The sequence below is a fragment of the Cupressus sempervirens genome, chromosome 4 (assembly GCF_028749045.1).
Source record: "Cupressus sempervirens isolate cs-2001-9-10 chromosome 4, ASM2874904v1, whole genome shotgun sequence".
NCBI lineage: Eukaryota > Viridiplantae > Streptophyta > Pinopsida > Cupressales > Cupressaceae > Cupressus > Cupressus sempervirens.
In genome coordinates, this window is record NC_143121.1 from 394,230,528 (window position 1) to 394,249,096 (window position 18,569).

The window sequence follows — 18,569 nt, forward strand, 5'->3', positions numbered from 1 at the left end:
ATAGATGAGTAGAGGAACTACAAACCTGATGGTGGCTATGGGTTGGATTCTAGTCCATGGAAGAAAAATTTGGGGGAGCCTAGGCAACTATATATGGCACATTGCCCCAATGATTGAGCAACTACTACAAGTGGGCCACTTCAAGGACCACCTTGTTGGCTTGTACTTGTATATGCATCATTACATTATTACATATGCAAAATTTAGTATACACAAAAATATTTATATGCAGAAATATGTGAGTGAAAAGAAAAAAATTTCTATCCTTCTAAAGAGTGAAAACAATCTCCATCCTGAAAGCATGCCAAATTTGTGTATACTTGAAGGGGATTCTAATAGAATCTCCCAACAAGATCATGTGCCAAGAAAATGACTTCGGCCTAAAATGCTTGAAAAAGTCATGAATCCAAAGCTAGTAATGTTGGGCCCTATGATAGAACCAAAAGATGTGAAAGAAAGACTTAGGTTGCCCACAATACATTGTATTTTCAAAATTGACACTTCTCAAATTTTTTTATGTATACATTTGGTGAAATATAGGTATATTGGTTTATCCAACATAAATAATTAATCTACAAATTTTTGTTTCTATTATGTTAGTAAAATTATTTAACACTATTATTGGATAATTATCAAATTTTATTTTATTTAATAATAAGATTTTATATATAAATACATCATTTAATAAGATTTTTTGGTGCTTTTAGTAGTTTATAATAGTCATATAGGTGAACAAAATAATGAAACTTTTGAGCAAGAATAGATTTTTTCCAAATTATAGAGTTGTAGAGGATTATTTGAGTGGATCAAAGAGAGCTTGGGTGGTACTTTTTTATTTTGGGACATCTACTTGTGATCGTGGGGTTGGAGCTATTGATTTTGAACCCTTTTGTTACATATGTCTATTATGGTTGGTGGGTACTAAAAATGTTTTTCTCCTTTTTTGTTTGCATAACTAAATGTATGCCCCTATCTATTTATGTTTAATAAAAATATAACTCTTATACATCATGATGAATAGAGATTTTGTGTTCACTAAACATCTAGGCATTTTACCCTCGAGTAGAGGCTTTGGTTTGGTGAGTGCAAACTAGGAGTATGACAAAGTGGCTGTCCTTATCAACAAAGTTTTCCTTGGATTTTGGGGGCCTTCGTCATGAATGTTCTTGTGTTCAATGTTTCTCTCTATGGTGATAATGTATATGTTCTTATAATTTATATGTGGATATCCCTTAGTCCTCATGTTTTGAGCTCTTGCTTAGCATTCTTTATGGAAGGATTGGGCCCTCCATGCTGGGTTCTTGTGGGGCTTGTCTTAATTTCTTATGATATATTATGCTATATAAATTGGCCTATTTTTCTTATTAGTGTTGATAATAGGGATTGTTTTATGTTGTTATAGGTGCTTTTTGTTGGTATCCCTTTTGTGTGGGAAGAGTTGAAGCCTTAGCTTAAGTTGGGCTTTGGTATTTTTCTCTATTCACAAATCTATCATTGTTGTATAGGGCTGGGATTCCCCCTTTCTAAATAGCTCCTTTATGTTATGTTATGAACAAAGATGTAATGAATCTTTAGTCTTTTGGAGAGTAGAAAAAGCTGCTCCATTGTGTATAGCTAAGGATGATGAAATTGTGAGAAGGGTTTTGTATGATGGAAAAAACCTAGGGTCCAGTTTCATTAATTTCTCAATATTGTGGTGATTATGGTCTATGAATGAGGTTCTTAGTATTAGGATCCTAGTATAGTGGAAGCTTTCCTCTTTGTGCTTAGTGTGGTTGGCTATTTCTTGGTTGTTTTGTATGGTGAAGCTACAAGTTAAGACTATAGCTATCAAAGTTATTTCCTGTGAAGGGGATTCTTCAATATTCTCGATGAGGCTATTCATTTTAGTCAATAAGGATGATAAATCTAGTTTGGGTGGTTGTGTTGGCTTTTATTGGGGCTTGGAAATTTTTGTTTAATTGTTCCTCTTTCACAATTCCTATAAAGATGGAAGTATCTTTTATAGAGGCCAAGACGTGCTTCATGATTAAGGAGGCTTGTAATGTAATTTGAGCTTCACATGTTTTTGGAGGTTTGGTTGTGGGAAGGAATTGGTGTGCTCTCTTCTTTTAGTCAATATCTTCCTTTCTTGTTACTATTGAGGTGGGCTTCTGTTATATTGAGGTGGAAAGGATTTTTGCATTCGAAAATGATTTTTTAGTTTGGGAGATGTTATTCTTGGTCTTCGGATAATTTTGACACAATTTTTTAATCCTTTGTGTCCCCCTTTATAGGTTTATAGTAGTGTATCTTGTGGCTTCTTTCAACACTTGCATTATTAGTGATTAGTTGTGGCATATTGTTCTCCTAATGATACTATTATTACTTTGTTGAATGTGCACCACTTATGGCTTTGATTTGTTAGTACCACTACCTTTATTTATGTGTTATTATTTTCTTGAAAACCTCTTAATTGTGTTGTTATAAGGGCCAACCCCCTTGTTAGGCTATTTACTAGAAAATAGTCATATAGGTGAAATGATTCTCTCTCTCTCTCTCTCTCTATATATATATATATATATATATATATAATGCTCGTTCAAGGGCTTCTAGGGGTTGATCCTTCAGATGGGATGATAGTCATGAATTTATTGAAAAGCTTGAAGATGGATCGATTAAATTGCAATTTTATGGAGTGTCAAAAGGTAACCTAGGAAAGAGTAGTGTTGGGTGTGTTATTCTTGATGTCGAGAACAATAACCTTTCAATTGGAGAAAAATCACTTCTAGAAGAAACTAATAATGTTGGAGAGTGCTCAACTACAATCTTCTCTATCTTGTTGGCAAAGAGAAAAAGACGCAAGAAAATCCATCTTCAAGGTGACTCACAAATCGTAATCAATGTTATTGTAAAGAAAAAAATAGGCACATGGTTCTTAGACAAATACATCAAACATATACAAAGAATATTGGAAATATTTGAAGATTATAAAGTATCTCACACACTATGAATTAGGAACCAAATTGCAGACAAGTTGGCGAATATGGGAGTTAGGATGATGGATAAAAAATAGATGGTGGATGATTTCTTCCATTTTCCTATGTTAACCCATGCTCAAATGGAATGATTATAAATGATGACAGTGCATAATTGGTACTCATTAAATGAAGGATTATTATAGAGAGGCATGAGAGTTTCTTGGTCAGCAAGGAGAGATGGTGGATGAAAGTACTAATGATTTCAATACTTCAGGTGGTGTGTAGGGAACCCTCTAGATACAATAGCTATATAAAATGATTTAGTTTTTCCTTATTTGGCATAGGTTGCACATGGGTTAGTTGTAGAGATATTTTTTTGGCAAAGATTGTGTGTAGGAGAAATTGTAGAGGGAGTAATGGAGGCTAATTTTTATTTAGAAATACCCAAGAAGAAGCAATCACCTAAATTTCAATCAGAGATCATGCCATGTAGGTTAGGGGAGGATTTTAGGCTCAATGAGGATGGGTTCATTGAGATTGTGAAAAAAATGATTGGTGAGGAGCTTATTGTTGGAGATTTTCATCCATACATAAATGTGGACATCTCCTTGCTCTTTTTGTGAATGGGATTTCTAGTTATCTTAAAACAAGGATGAATCTATAAGAATCATAGAACTCTATGTTAAACTTGAGTGATATTTGGGAGTAATGTGGTAGTTGCAAATGGAAAATATTGGAGTGGGCTTTCACAAAAATGAAGGTATATGGTGTCGTGTTGAAGGTGTGAGGGAAGGCTTCCAACTCATCCTAGTGTTTGGCACTTCATCTCTAATTTTCTAGCATGTGGGAGAATCTAGGATGACCTGCATGAAGTTTCTTGCATACATGAAATAGTGGGAGGCTGATCAGTGAAGTTTGATAGATGAAAGGAAGTGAAAGGGGAAGAGTAAACATACACCAAGAAAGGTTATTGAATGGGATGCAAGGATGATTATGAGGCACATTCCTCAACTTGTGATGGAGAAAAAAAATACCAAGGTGGAGACCATTAGTGGCATCAAGATCAGTGAGACCAAATAAAAGATGATGGTGAAATGGTGATTAAAAGAAAACTAAACTAGTAGATGATGTGCCTGGTCTGTGTTCCCATTTTTTAGTAGGGTTATGTCTTTTCCATTGTAGTTGTGTAGTGTGTAATGTGTTTGTTTGTTTGTTGATGTATCAATGAGTGAATGATGTGGTGGGTGACTGAATGTATGGGAGGGTAAATGTTGATCAAGGCGTAAGGCATCTTTTTGACTTATGTAAAAGATTTATTTAAGCATCAATAAAAATATCACTTATATAAAAAAGTTGTTTTTATTGTATTCCACCAATATCAGTTACTATTTGTAATAACAAAGAGTACAAAAAAACTCTTAATAATTCTAATTTATTCAAATTATATTTTAGAAATATTCTTTTATACAAATATCAAAGTAATTTCAAAATCCTTGATCTATTTATTTTCAATTCATAGTCACTTACAATTATAATATTTTTTGTACATTCCAAACATATGTTACATAAAGTTTACCATGATATTAAAGAAAATAAGCATAATGTATATTGTGATGACAACAAAACTATGGTGGCTCAAGAAGTTTAGTCATTTAAATGGTTGTATGGGTGAATTTTCTAGGGTCCACATGAATGAGGGGAGAAAAGCGAGTTATGATGTTCCTATTTCTAATTCTGTAGGCCGTACAAAGGTTTTGGAAGTCAAGTTTTAAATAAAGGCAAATCAATAATAAGAAGAGAGTGATAAATATAGAAGAGACCAATAATTTTAGGTTAAGAGTCTAAAAATAATAAATTTCAAGATTTATATATTACTAGTTTAGCTCAGGTCTAACCAATATATAAAGGTGAAAGAAAATAAACATCACGAGGAGGAGAAAGAAGATACAGGTTGTAATGAATATATCATTGGAAATATTAACTCATCCTTTATTATTCCTAAGTTTTCTAAGAAGATGTGTTCTAATAATGAGGAATTTAATTCTCTTCTTGAACAACTAGTTAAAAATATGGGTAGCATTTTTAATGAGATATAATTGTAATATTCTTAACTAGTTCTTTACAAGTAACAAGAGACATAAATTGGAAAAAAATTATTGCATCAAATATTGTTAGATGATGTTCGCTATCTAGATATTATGTTGTAATTGTTACAATAGTAATAAAGTGAATGAAAAAACTTAAATATTTAACAAATGAATTTGCACATGACAATGTAAAAAATAATCATAGAAGTGAATCAATATAATGCAACTATCTTATGGTATATTAAGAAAAAGGGGGAAAAGGAAAGGTGGGATTAAATAACTAACTAGTCATCAAAAAATTATGAGACATTTAAAGTCCATATGAGGCAAGACAAAGATAAAAGAAACTTCTAATTGATTTTAGTTGTAATAAGAATCGACCTATTAGGTAATAGTGAACTAGATAGGTAAAACTACTTTTCACACTGTCACTCTCCCCTTGAATGATATATATGGAGTACGATACATTCTATAAAATGAGTGCTAATGAGTAGGATTGATCATTCTTGTACAATAAAATTTTACCACAAACAAAGATAAAGAACCCTGTAGGAAAATATTGAAGGTGTATATAACCTGATCCTAAGTAGACAAATATTCTTGGGAGAGATTGCCATTACTTATAATATATTGATTTTAAGGAATGTGCTTCTTTATTTTATTCATCCTCTTATGCTCCATTAGGTAGTGAAAAATTTGAATTACACAATGGCTATCAGAAACAAAATTGTGGTATGATCAAGTGGTAGAGAAATTTTGTCATAATTTGTCAAATTTGTAGAACCTTATTGTTGGCACATGTTGCTCCTAAATACTCAACCTTATTTCATAATAATTCAATGGTATATTTCTTCATACATGACCATTAAAATAGACTAGAACTAGGGAAAAATATATAAGTGAAATTACATGAGTCAATATCAATAGAATAATCTAATTTAGTGAGGATTACTATCTCAAAAACTTCTAGTGTCTATTGGATGCCAAAATTTGTGCTACCTTATGTTGGTTCTCAAAACTAAAGGTTATTAAACCCTAAAGGTATACTAAGCCTTATTATTAGGTTTAACAATGAATCTAGGCCAATGAATATAATTCAACATTCAAATAGATTGATTCTTCTTGCACTTTTGGTTTTGCTAGACTAGGGCAAGTGTACCTTTTGATGGATTAAGAAAATTAAACATTTTAAAATTATTTTCCTTTCAATATATATCAAATTTTTATGAGTATTTAAAATAGATAATTAGATATAAACTTAGTCTTGCTCCTGTTTTTACAACTAAAACTCAATAAAATGTATAAATTGATTTTGTATGCTCTTGATTGAAGTATTGATCAGTTCCTTACATTGGGCTAGACAGTCACAATAATTATTTTCTTATCTAATTTTTTGAAACTTGGACTATTCAATGCTACTTTGACTTATGTGTTGCAAAAACTAAGGCTATATTGTGTATGCCTTGCAATAACGTGTAGATATGCTAGGCATAAAACCCTTTTCACTAATCTATCTTATTCCTCCAAATCATTGTACCTATATGACATTATTCAAATCCTTCTTGAAAAGACTAGCCAAACGAGAGACACATAAGATTAAAATTCCAGAGTAAATCAATTGTATCCTTGACATGATAGTTTATATTAGGAAAAGATAAGTGTGCAAACATTTTAAATGATATCTTTATATTAAAATTAATGAATGGCTAACATGTTAAAATAAATATATTTTATGCATGCATACTCAATTAAAACCCTGGAAATATAAGACAATATTTGATAAAATATATTGCCATGTATTATTTCTCCTCCCTTAGTCATGATTTCCCCTTTATATAATTTAGGGAGTGCTTCATACTGTTACATCCCTCAAGCAGAAACTATTCATTTTGTGTATGAAAAACAAAATCAGATTAATCATTTAAACTTTTTATTTCAATTTGTAAATAATAATTACTCTTCTTTAAATTTTCATATGAAATATATTTCATTTGAAAAAATAGTATATCCAACTCCAAGTTACCTATTTCGAAAGTAATCTTCTTCAAAATATTCTACCATTATAAAATTTAAATCACTCTAAAGTCTAGTTTCCTTAAAGTTCATAAATGAACTCAATCCATATTTCCTTTTGAGTAAAAAAATTATGTTGTCATGGCTTAATTAATTTCTTTGACCTTAATTAACTATTTTCTCCTATGTAAAAATAAAAATTACCAATTATATTTTTACTTGAAATTCCCCTTAAAAAATTTCACTAAGGATTTTCCATATTTGCTCATTATTTATGTACCTTACAATAATATTCTTCATTTTATTCAAAAGTATTTTCACAAAGAATTTTCTTTTACCTTGATATTTTTAGTGAATATATATCATTGACAATTCACTTTGTAATCTTTATTCACACATCACTTACAAAGTATTTTCAAGTTCCTTTTAAACATAACTATTTTTAACATTCTCTTACAATTATACATAAAGAAAAGGCAATCAATTTATAGATGGAGTTAATCACTTCCTATTTTGATTAATTACACATTCCAGAAGGAAGATGCCTCACTAGGATCAAGAGGAAACTCGAGCACTAAGTGGGACAATGATCCTTCTCTAAACTATATGATTACGAAAATAGAAATTATGAAATGAGGTAATACAAATGTCTAATTAAGAAAGTTTTTGAAGATTTGTTAATAATAGACTACTATAGACAAATAATGAGTTGAAATGTACATAAATGAAGACCAAGAAGTAGATCTAACATGTGGACAATTTGGGTTCAAATTATAGGAGACATGATGAAAATAGTGGCATATATCTATGACATGATGACAATCATCACTTGTCCTTGGTGGTTTTTTTTGAGTTTTTCATAAATCATTCAATTATTCCCAATTTATCCATAAAAGTTCTGACAAAATCTATAACTTAATTTTTCTCACAAAAGAATAGGGAATTTTTTTTTTCTAAAGGGGGTTTCCTTAGTCACACCCTTATTTAGGAATCAATCTTGAAAACAAAATGAAACTACTTAAGAGAAAGTATTTAAAAGGGAAAATAATTGATTTACCATGCATGAAGCCTCATAGATGAATGTATAAATTTCTCATACCCACAAAGATGCTTGAATGTATATTAAATATAAATATTTTACCTTGAAATATGGTGTAGAGTCAAGAATGCCCTAACAAATGCACAAATCTATGAATCACTCCTAGATCTTGAATATAGATACGATTGATAATCACTTGAAAAGAAAGTGATATAACGTGGATGGATATTTTTTCTTGATTGAGAATTCCTCCACTTTATCATAATGAGAGATATGCTTACTTCAATTGGAGAATATTTCCTTTGACTTGAATTATCTTAAAGAATTGGAGACTTGAAGATCTCAATTTTAATTGCTTGCTTTTAATTTTTGAATACAATTTCTCTACATTGCTTGAAAGTCTTGATATATTGATTGCAAAAGTTTTATTTTATGAATGAATTCTTGTAACTAATAATGGATATCAAAATAAAGAGAGATAAGTGTTTTTCTACTCAATCTATCATTTTGGTTTTAAAAAATGATCCTAGTTAGCCATAATTATTTTTCTCATGTCAATACCCCAAAATTTGGCTTTGACTAAAATATAGGCCCCAAAGGCTAAGGAAATTAGACCATTGGTGACATGTTCTATGAACAGTGGGATGTATGGATAGGTCAAAAAAAGAGGAATTATCTTTCCAATATCAAGCATAATGGACATCAAATGTTAAAATCACTAAACTAGAGCCTAATAGATCCTAATAAAGAAACTGATCATAAGTGTTAACATTTTAGGATGCTACATTTATCCCATAATTTGAAAGAGTGTGAGATACAATCATTACTATGGGAAAGTAGATCAATGTATAAGATCAATTTTATCAAGGTCAAAGAGACAAAAAACATCAAGCCCCCAAGTGACTCAAGTCCTCACTATATCCAAAACAAAGGTGAGAGAGAGAGAGAGAGAGAGAGAGAGAGAGAGAGAGAGAGAGAGAGAGAGAGAGAGAGAGAGAGAGAGAGAGAGAGAGAGAGAGAGATTTCCTTACTATGGGTCATGTAAAGAGAAAACAATAAAAAAGATGACATTGAAAAATATAGTAGGCTATATTATGATAGTCAAACCATGAAAAAATATTAATCCTTAAGGATATCATTGTCTTCATTAAGGGGTTAGAAAATGGTGATCAGTCCTAAGGAGAGCATTATCTCCATACGGATAAAAGAAAGGAAGACAAATCCTCAAGGAAAATATTGTCTCTATTAAGGGATCTAGAAGAGTGTTTAGGCCTAAGCAAATCATTGTCTCTATAGGGATCAAACAAGGAAGATCAATTATTAAGGAAATCATTGTCTCCATTAAGGGATCTATAAAAGGAGGATCAATAATAAAGAAAGCATTTTCTCCATAGGTATCCAATAAAAGGATGAATACAAGGAAAGTATTATCTCCTTGCTCATATTCAAGAGAGATTGCATTGGATCACTAGGTATGTGTGTGTAGAATGTAAAAAAGGAGTACAATTTATGCCTCCATGTTAAAGTGATTGCAAACACATTGATAAGAGAGAGATTGAACAAATAATACTTGCACCCACAATGTGAAATAAACACATGTAAAAAGAGATAACAACAAAGATATCCTAACTCTGGCATTGGTATGATCATATGACAATACATGCATTATTATATCAAAATGAAATATTAACATTATTTAAATGTAGAATAAATATGATAACAATGTAAGAATATCATGTAAGAGTCACAAAGAAGAGTATTTTGGGGTGGCATTATGAAGACCAAAAAGATTAGGTAGCTACCATTTTGCATCATCCCCAATTAGACAACACAAATGCACATTTGTGAATAGTATGAAATAAATGAAATAACATGTACCAACATATAAAAGTGAGATAAAAATGGAGAAATGCCTCAATAAGTCAATTCATTTATCATATTCTGCCAAAAGATAAATAAGGGTCATTCATAGAGATCTAAATAAAACATATATCAAGAAATACAGCATGGGGGAATCACATTTCAAAAAGCTAGAACACAAAGAATCCATCATGCAAGAAGAGTTAGTCAAGGAAATATCCTACCACCCCCACCCCCATCTACATTTTTTTTAGGGAAGGTAGAAAAAATGGAAGAGTAGCAACATCAAAATTGGTAGATGAAACAATAACCAGCTCGAAACAAGTACCATTTTATAAACATGGGTCACTATGTTCATCATTAGAACTAATAAAAAATTGCTGCAAAAACACAATAGTAAATTCTAATTGATATCAATAAGCTTGAAGATATAATCAGAATTAGTAGCATGCATAACATCATTAGTTATATTAGGACCATCAAAAACATCATCATCAAAATTATCTTCTTCAACCAAGTTTAATTATAATATAGCCCAAGACACAAATATAATTATCATGTTTCTTCAATTTAATATTTTAAAATTAAATCTCTCCTTTACATCAAGCATGAGTTGGTCAAAGGGAATTAGAGCATCAATGGGTGTTTTAGATGAAGAAGGTTTTTGAGAAGCACATTGATGGGATCTAGTATGAAATTTAGGGCAATGATCACAAGTTTAATGGTTGCAATTGGTTTTGGTTGAAATTTCGTTTAGTTCAAGATAAATCAATAGGAGACCCTTTTCTTATTTAGGGGGAAGAATTAAAGGGACCTCACTAGGTTGAGAGATAACATTGGAATATTTTTTACAAGATATAGGAGGAATAACAAAAACATATATAGGAGCTATAGGTGGTTTAGGAAGAAGTACAAGTATAGGGAAATGAGATAAGACATCCTTAGGATTTATAATCTCAAAAATATTTTTCTTTTGTATTAATGATATGATTGAAATAGGTTATTACTATGGTATTGATTTGTAATGCCAAAATAAATCAATGTTAATAAACTTTTGAGGTACTAAAGGTTGATAGAGACTATGATTAATAACCATTATTTCTCTATTTCAAGAAAATATTAACTACTTATGGATAGGAAAGGCTAAAAATTTCATAGAGGTAAGACAAAAAATAACAAGCTTAACTTAAACTAATTAGAAGCTAGCATGGCCGCAATAGTGATGTCTAAAGTTTTATCAACAAATTCTACAAGAAACATAATAAAAAAATGAGTACAATAAATGAAATTAACCATTACAAGTTTGAATCATTACATAAGATTTATTATGGAAATAATGTTTCAATCATATGTTACAAATGTGTTATTTAGTTATCACATTCATCATGCAAGTAGTTTCAATAAGGACATTATCAGATTAGAGATCATTAACCTTTTCAATAATATAAAGAGGACCATGAGGTTCTTTGTCTAAATAGGCTCAAAGGCAATGAAAAAATCATGTTCAATTTTGGTTTTAGGTTCAAATTTTTCTAATCAATGATATTAACAATATTGATGGATTTAACATACTTATTCTCATAGTCAATAACATGAGTGGAAGGAAGACAAAGATTGGGCAAGTTCAATGGTATTGGTTAAATGAAATGTAAAGGGTTGGTAAAGACTTGGAAATTTTAATTGGGATGTGCTATATATTTGTTTCCTTGATCATTAACATTCTTGATAGATATAATATAAAAATCAATGACGTTTTGAGTAAAAAATTTCAAATAGAAACATCTTTTAGCATCAAGACCAAGTCAACAATAGTACTAACAAAGAGTTTTGTGATCAAAGGTTTTAGGTAAAGGTGTGGATGTGTTAATAGGTTTAATAGGAGGAAATGTTAACACTTTAGCATTAATAAAAGTCAACATCACATTATGAAAAGAATCAAAAAGTTAAGTAAAATAATGAGAATGTCTAAAACCATTTGAAAAAGGAGCCACACTTTTGGATGTTGTTGCCACTTGCTCAACAACATTGTTTGATGAATTTTTGATATTAATAAAGTTCTTTGGTTTTGAAACTTGTTATAAGATTGAGATGCAACATCACTCTTATAAACCAAAATGATTAGAGTGGTGCTTTGAGACCACCTCACTTGAAGCTAATCATCATGAAGCATGCACATAGTTGATTAAAAGAAAGAATTCAAAAATAAAAAAGACTAACAACACAACCATAATACCTATCTAGCCTCACAAATTTATTTTTATCTCCTGTCATGTGATATGAACATCCATTATCAATCACCCATTTATTTCTTTTTAACATGTGTAATCAAAGGTTTCTCTTCACTCAAATAATTAGAAGGCTCATTGTTAATAGAAACAAATTCAATATCATCTTCACTCTTCTTAGATTCATCATCATCATACTTTCACTTGCATAGTAACATTTATTATGATATTTATGCTTGAATATTTTAAGCTTGTTCTTTTTTATTCTCTCTAGGAATATAGAGGAAAAATGATCATTATTATTACATGAAAAGAAATTCAAAGGAAATTCCATTCATAATTACTTGCACCCTTAGATACTCTTTTTTTAGTCACAAATTTTAGTTGTGCCATCTTTCTTTCATCTTCTTCAATCTCTTTCAAGTCCTTAGCATATCTAGATCTAGACCTAAAATAAGAACTCTTACTAGATTCATACTTTGGCTTATAGTAGCTTTAAATGCAACTCCTACCTTAGCCAAATTGTTACCAAATCTAGTCATTTCAAAAGTAGATGAATTACTGACCAATGAATCTCTATTTGCATTAGATATAGTGCTGATTTTTTCAATTACAATAACTTTCTTATCATTAAGTAGGAGCTAAAGATCTCAATAATTTTGAAATAATTTTATCTTTGTCCATGGTTTCACTAGCGCATCTATTCTACAAACAAGCTCTATCACTTTTTGCACATAGGTGCTAATGTTCTCATCTACTCATCCTCAATGGTTCAAGATTTCCTTTAAAACTGTACAACTTTTCTTTCTACACATAAGTGTCTCCTTCATGCAATAATGGTCTATTTGACACTTGATTAAGTGGCACTTATTAAGGGCATTTAAGCCTATAATATTCCTCATTATCATCTTCATTTTACCCTGGGAAGGATTATATTCTTCCTTGATCCCTATGACCTTTTATACTTGTTGTTAAAGATAGCTAGATTTGTTTATTTTTTGGACCTATTGTCTATACTTACACTTCCCTTAAAAGTAAATTATGAAAAGTGGGACTGTTAAAAGAAATAAAAGAGATATGAAATGAAATGTTTTTGATAAAAAATCAGCCAAAAACTAGGGGGCTAGCCCTTTACAATAGTGGTGGAACAACCATCAAAAGCTTGTTGGCAACCAATGCAAAACTAGCTGGCAACCAACACAAAATCACATAGTCCCCCTAATTTAACAAACCGTATGTAGGTGGTCATCACATCATACCACTTACAACCCATAAACAAGTTCAACATAAAAAACAAAAGCATCAACATCAGATGGGGAGAGACTAGATGAGTACCAAAAAATAGCAAAAACTAGTACGCCATTAACTAGCCTCCTTTTTCTTTCCCTTCCCATCCATGAGAACCTTGGCCCAATCATTAGCAAGGAAGCTATAAAGGAGCTTTGTGTCCTTCTTTCCAAGGTTCTCCTTCTCCAAGTTATTAGCCAACAGATGAAGAATGGTAGCTACCACATGCATCACTTTGAGGGTGAACTTGGAGAAAAGGTTGAATCCCTCTTCCATTGTCATGAACTTGTCCAACAACTCCTTGTGTTCCTTATGGGTAATAGGTTCATTCTCCTTAGTTTCTAGTTTTAGGGTCCTACTAAAATTCTCTAGGGGTTCTACTTAACCTGCACATCAAAAATGTTAAGATGGCCCTTCATGCTTTCTTGGCCCTCTTTATCAACTAGGGAGGAAATAGTGTTGAGGGACACATTAGTGATACCGGGGTGCTCTTGGTTGATAGTAGAAGATAGGGTGATGGTGGCAGAGATATGTGTTGGGTCAGGGGAGGGGGCCTTAATAGTATTGTCTGCCTCAAAGTCCCAGGTACCATCAAGTGTATCATCCCATTTCTTGACATCTTTTTCTATCTTCTCTTTCCCCTTATCCATACCATTCCCTGAATTCTTATCACTCTCCTCAGAGTTGGTATCCTCCTCCTCCTCTTCTTGAGAGTGATTGGCCATATTTTTGTACCAACCCTGAGTCTTAGCAATTCTTCTCGACCTTCTTCTACCCCCATAAATTTCCTCATCAAAGTCACCAATTTCAACCTCCACCCTCTTGTCCTTTTAATTCTTTTATTGGGCTCTGACTCAAGGGTCATAATTTTATTTTTCCTTCCCTTAGTAGGGGTTTGGCTAGGCAAGGGTTGAAGAGTGGCCTTGGCTACCACTAGTAAATTCCAAATGTAGGGGGGGCCTAAAGGGGAGGATTTTATTAAAGGAAATCACAAGAGGAGGGCAAAGGGCCAGGTGAAATCGGAAGAGGTGAAACATGAGTCCTTGGTGGAGAATGGTGAAATTTGCCCCTTTTTTCTTTTCTCTAACATCAATGGCAGTGTCCTCTAGGGCATGCAACAGGAAGAAAGGAATACTAACAAATTCCCTATTGTAAAAATGGTTAAGTAGGGGGAAATGATAAAAGTAATACACATTGTGCCTACCCTCCAGCATCAAATACTTCATTATCATCAAACATACATCATCTCAAGGCTTCAGAAGTTTGTCTCCCCTGAATCCTCCCCAGTAGAAATCATACCCCTCATGCTCTTTGAAGAAATTGGACATGCTCACCTCATCTACCACCTTCGTGATTTTCTGCCATTTCCTTCCCTACATCTCTAAACCCATCACCATAGCAATTGATTCTTTGTTCATCTAAAAAGAGATGCTATTAATGGTCACCCATTTATCCTTCTAGGTAGTGATAAAATATTGCAAACAATTTTCATCATACTCTCCATGGCTTGCATGGAGGGGACAAACCCTCCTTAAGCAAAATCAAAGTGACTTGCTTCTTTGAGAAGTCCTCTGCTTTTGTGGGCTCCAACCTATTTAGGTCCCCACACATGATAGCTTTCTCCTCAACCAAATCTCCTTCAACAATATTAGTAATTCTCATTTAAACCTAGAAAATTGCCAAGGTAGGTCTAAAAATAGAACAATCAGTGGATAGAAGCTTTCATTTTTTGTTCTTCATGAGCCTATGAATACAATGTATAGGCTAGTTAGTGGTATCATTATGGAGAGTGTGAGGATTTCGTATGTAATATCATAATAATTTGGCCTTGCTATTAATGTGAAATTTTCCCTTAATCATACCATAACACCACACAATAATGACATTAATTTTAAAGCCCATATCATTTATTAATTCACCTTTTCAATGCCTTTTCATGGATGCAATTGATATTATTTCCATTTGTAAGTCATCTTGTCAATATTATGGAAACCTTAGCTATCATAATAGTAGCAATCCCACGAAAATTATCCATTTTCCAAAGTTGGATTGTCATCCAACCTAATTTAGCTGGGTCTTTTCCTTGCAAACATGGGAATGCACATTCTTGGGTAGTGATTATGTACCCCTCCAACTTTTAATATTCATGAAATAAAAACCACACCCAGACAAGGTGTCTGCCACCACATTGCCTTCCTTATAAGTGTGATATAAATCATAATAATCAAGTTTCATAAGATAATGCCATATGTCCCCTAGGATGTGCCTCAGTGTCCATCTAGGTTGAGCCTGACCCTGAACATAATCAATGATGAGTTTAGAGTCCCCCTCAATGAAAAGTCTTTTGACTTTCATTTCCACCACAATTTTAGCTCCCATAGTAATGCGGTGGCTTCACCACATTGTTGGTTCCTTTACCCAAACTTGTCATGTAGGAAACCAATAGATTTCCTTTTTTATCTCACAACACACCTCCTGCTGCCACAAGCCCCTTATGCATTGCCCCATTAAAATTGAATTTGATAGTGGGGCTAGTGGGGGGTTCCAAAATGTGTTTCTTCAGAAAAGCATCTTCAAGTTGTCAAAGTTATGGAAATTGGGAAGAATATTTCATCTCTCAACAATATCCTCCTCTATCCTACTCGAGGGTTCCTATGGCAATCTAACTTTAGCTGCCATAATATTCTCAGTTATGATCTTTTTTAGAATTTCTCCAACTATCTCCTCACCCCTCTCCTCCTCACGAAAGACCCTATTGTTTTTGTCCTTCCAAATGCCCTAGAAAACATGTTGGGGGAGGAGAAACCAAAGGATTTTGAGGTGGGGATGGTAGAATGGGCAGCTCTAGTTCTCCACAAATTGCTCCATTCCTCTATTCATGACCCAATCAATCAAGAATTTTTTCTAGATGTAGGACCAGACCTTAAGGGTATAAGGTCATTCTAGAAAGAGGTGGGTTATGTATTCCTCTACCTTCTTGCATAAGTAACATATGTTGGTGATTAGTAAGCCTCACCTTTGAAGGTTATAGTTGTGAGGATTTTTCCATGCATCACCGTCCACCAAAAGAAGCTCACTTTTGGTAGTAATTGACTAATCCAAATATTTCTCCAACATATCATGGTCTAATCATTTTCAAAGATGAGATAGTATGCAAACTTGACCGAGAATCAACCATTTGTTTGCCTATCCCACACCATCTCATCCTTCTGATCATGCATAGGAAGTGCATAGTGGTAGATTAGATCCTTTAGCTCTTTGATCAAGGAATCCTCACTATTTGGTATATCCAAAGTGGAAAGTGATATCCATTTCCCACAATCATTAATATAGTTCACCACCCTCAACCCCAACACTCTTTTTAGAGGTTCCTAAAGGCCACTGAATTTGCTATAACTAAGAGGTTTCCCCCCTATCTAATTACCCTCCTAGAATCTGATTCTTTTCCCATTCCCAACTAGCCATCTCACACCTTTTCTCAAAAGGGCCCTATTTTTTATGATGTTATTCTAGATCTTAGACCCACTAGGAAAATCATTATGAAATGTTATAAAATGGTATATCACTTGATTAGAGAGCTTATGAGCCACTAATTATAGGAGTATATAAAAAAGGTGAGAATAATGGAACTTTCAATTGCATGATAAGATGGTTGAAAATGGTTTTAATACTCACAACCAATTCATTGGATTGAAAAATTATACTTCATAGAAAGAAAATGGTAGTCCTGAATAGAGTTACATGAGGATTGATCTTTGGGTTTTTTTTGAAATCCAGAGGGTACTACTTTTGGATATCCTTTTGAGCATATAAACACCGATGTCTCTTATTAGTAAGTGTGCACCATCTATTATTGTTGTTACATTGTTATTTGCTCGATTGTGTCCCTCTACCTTTATAATGTTCATATTTTAAAATCAATATATGTATTTATATGTTTAAAGCACCTATAGTTATTAATAAATATAGGTACAATTGACATTGGACACTTTAACAAAAGAGTAACATATTTATTAATTACCTCACATAGTTGCCCAGTTATATGTTTACATATCAAAAAAAATTATAAGTAAATTTGGTTTTTTATTGTTCTAAATAAGAATGAGGGAATAAACATAAATAAATCTTGGTTACATAACAAAATATCTCTACATTTTGTTATGATTATTTTGAGGAATTGATGAAAAGACATCCTAAAAAGCTATAAATTTCCTTATCTTCCAAGATATTTGACTACTTACAATGGTATTGGTCTTTCTAGTTGGTACTCTCTTTGCCTAATCATGCCGAGAGATATTGGACAAAGTTGTATTCTAGGTAAGGCTCTAAATGGTAAAATTCTAGTTTATTTGTGATTTTTTACTTATTTTTAATTTGTAATTTATTTTTAACAAAATAAGTCTTATAGTTTGGAGATCATTTCATTAATAATAGAGGATAAAAAAGTTAAGTTTCATTTTTTGGTTGTTAAAAGTATTTGTTTGAGATGAGGAAGTATAGTCCTTAGTTCAAATTGTAGTTACTTCTAGTAAGGTTTAGTAAAATAAGGTAATGAATTTGATAGTCAATTTCTTTGACTTGAGGGACTAATTTGTTAGTTAACTATTTAGTTTGAGGAGCTAGATTTTCTAGTCAACTTTTCCACTTTAATGAACTAATTTTGGAGGAGTGATTTGAGAGTGGACTATAGAGTTATTGTAAATGTTCAAGGATGCATTTCCTTTGATTAAGGTGTTATGGGAAAGGAGAGCTTGATTTATACGATTTTCCAAGCTAAGAAAAATAGATACTACTTAGAAATTTGAAAATAAAAGTCATTTATTTTCCTAGGTTGGGTGGGATATTTTAGAAGTTATAGCTTGGAGGCAAAACCTTCAAGTACGAAATAAATCTTCTTGAGGACATAAACCATTCAGGAGATATTATTTCACACTAATATTGAGAACACCAATTATACGTATATGTAACTTAGGGACAAAACCCTTTAGGTAGAATGATAAGGTTTTTGAGGACACAATTACTCAAGATGTAAATCTGCAATCAAATTGATATTGAGAACACTAGTAGCATCAGTTCTACGTGTGATTTTGTTTGTTGA